We start from the raw sequence: 2,520 nt of genomic DNA on the forward strand, positions 1-2,520 counted from the left end.
GGTTCTCAGGTTTGTTCTGCTCCTTCTCAAAACTCCGTCCTCACATAAAAAAAGCCTTGAATGCAAATTGCCTCCTCTCTGCCTCAGAGCTGTTTCTCTGCCTCCTGAACGAGGAGCGGCTGCAGCCCAATGACTGGGATGCTTTAATCTGTCAGATTATTCAGCTGGTGACCAGCACACACCAGCTGACAGTCTGATGGTTTAAAATTGATCCTTTTCACCACGAACACAGAAAGAGATGTTTATAAAAAGCACTTCACACGATGTCTGCTGCACATTTGTTCTGGTGACACTGTTTTGCACATTTCTGGTCCCAAAACTTCCCTGGAGCAACCCGGCTCTCAGAAATACAAGTTTACATTTTTTAGGTTGATTTGATTTGATTTATTTAACAGGAAAAGATTATTATAAATCAAGCCTGACTCAGCATAATTGCTGTTTTACAGCAGGTTCCTGTTCTGCAGCACATAAAACACTCAGAATTACAGCATCACAATCACATCATTTTACACCATAGACACAAAGACAAACAAGCTTAATGTTACATTTACATCACATCATGGATCAGATGCTGCTGCTGACTGATCCATGATGTGATGTAAATGTAACATTTTCTACATATAGGTCAAATTAATCACTGCAATAAAATAACTTTGTCTGTTTTTGTCACTTTTACAGTGGATTGCATCAACTCTGTTACATCCAGAAGGGAAACGTCACCAAATCTGTGGATCTGTGTTTGATTACTCTGCCTGGCTTTCTCAAGGACCAGGATGTGACACAAAAATCTGAATTATGGAACTGAAAGTGAAAGTAGTCAAACCGAATTTTTAATAAACCAAAATACAGTTTCAAAGCAAATTAATTCAGATACAAAACTTTAAATTCAGTTTCAATTCAATAAAATTTATTTTCAAACCAATGCATTCAAATTCTGCACATTCTGATTCAATCTGAGCAATTCAGATTCAGTTCCTGCTGGCACAAGATTTATCCCATAGATATTTTGCTAACAGACAAACACACACAATGTATTTGGTAGTGGTGTTTAATAACGACGAGAAAATTCAGATTTTTTTCAGAAAATGGGATCCTGCAGTTCTCCGGTTGTCTCTTTTGTTTGTCACCTGACGTCTCCTCCTCTTCCTCCGTCTGCACGTGGATGCTGCTGGACTTCCTCCAACATGTCACCTCCCTACGCCGTTTCTGAAACGCCACCTGGGATATTCAAGCTGATTTCAATGTCTAATCAGGACCATTCACTCCCCTCCCACCTCCTGATGACTCACGCTGAAAAATCAGTAAAAAAAAAAAAAACCTCCTTTCAGAACCAACCGTGGAGTTTCATCCAGCTCTGCGCACTCATTACAGGAGCACGGAGCGGGAAACTCGGCGGCCTGGGTCAAAGCACTGCGAGCAGAGAAAACGGTTCTTTTGTTGCTCTCTCGCTGGATTTGGGTCTTGGGCGCCCTGGAGGTTAGCGGATTAGCATACGGCATCAGATGTGGGTATTCAGAGGTGTCTGCTCGGGTCTCGCCTCATGCAACGTGTGCTTTTTAGCGTGCACGCTACTTATCTGCCTGACAAGAATGGGTCACGTTGGGTCATGTTGAGGTTTAAACATGTTTCGCCGTCACTGTGTCGTGTTCAGAAGAAAAAAAAAAACGAACTCACAAATGAGCTGGATTCTGCCGGCTCGCCACAAATCGATGGTTTACTTTAAAGTTGGAGAACAGAGATGGTTTCAGATGCTGAAAATCGATTTTACAGCCTGGAAGCTGCTGCTCTCCAAACTGTGCTTTCTGAGGTTGAAGAAAAGGTTGTCAACCTGAMACGACCACGAGTCAAAGCAGCTGAATGCTCGAGACTTCAGCTGATGATTTCTGTTTAATAAAAACACTTGTTTCACAGCAGACGCTTCACTTCAGCAAAGACTCTTCAAGACATGGGATTGTTTGGGTTTCTTTTTCTGGGTGAAATTTTCAGAAAAAGTATCATCCATATTTGACAATTTATTTTGTAATAATCTAAACTTTTATTAGATAAACTGTGTAAAAATGTAAAATTAATCAAGATCAACAGAAAACTGCTGCCAGAGTTTCAGTATAGTCCTCATGGTAACCACACAGCTGTGTCTGTCACTCCCTGATGGATGGATGGATTGTTGGATATATGATGGATGGATGGAAGGATGGATGGATGGATGGATGGAAGGATGGATGGATGGATGGATGGTTGGATGGATGAGTGGATGGATGGATGGATGATGGATGGGTGGATGTATGGATGGATGGATGCTGGATGGATGGATGGATGGATGGATGGTGGATGGGTGGGTGGATGGATGGATGATGGACGGATGATGGATGAATGGATGGTGGATGGATGGATGAATGCATGGATGATGGATGAATGGATGGATGGATGATGGACGGATGATGGATGAATGGATGGATGGATGATGGACGGATGATGGATGAATGGATGGATGGATGATGGACGGATGATGGATGAATGGAT

General features: G+C 42.2%; 1 long non-coding RNA gene across 1 annotated transcript in view; it reads right to left on the reverse strand.

Annotated features, from left to right (window-relative positions):
* Window positions 1-984: 984 nt before the first annotated feature.
* Window positions 985-2,520, reverse strand: part of LOC106525929 (uncharacterized) — a 3,220-nt gene continuing 1,684 nt past the window's right edge. The window contains exon 3 of the long non-coding RNA XR_001311192.1: window positions 985-1,218. This is a non-coding gene — a long non-coding RNA (uncharacterized LOC106525929). The remainder of the gene's footprint in view (window positions 1,219-2,520) is intronic.

This window comes from Austrofundulus limnaeus, unplaced genomic scaffold (assembly GCF_001266775.1).
Source record: "Austrofundulus limnaeus strain Quisiro unplaced genomic scaffold, Austrofundulus_limnaeus-1.0 Scaffold248, whole genome shotgun sequence".
NCBI lineage: Eukaryota > Metazoa > Chordata > Actinopteri > Cyprinodontiformes > Rivulidae > Austrofundulus > Austrofundulus limnaeus.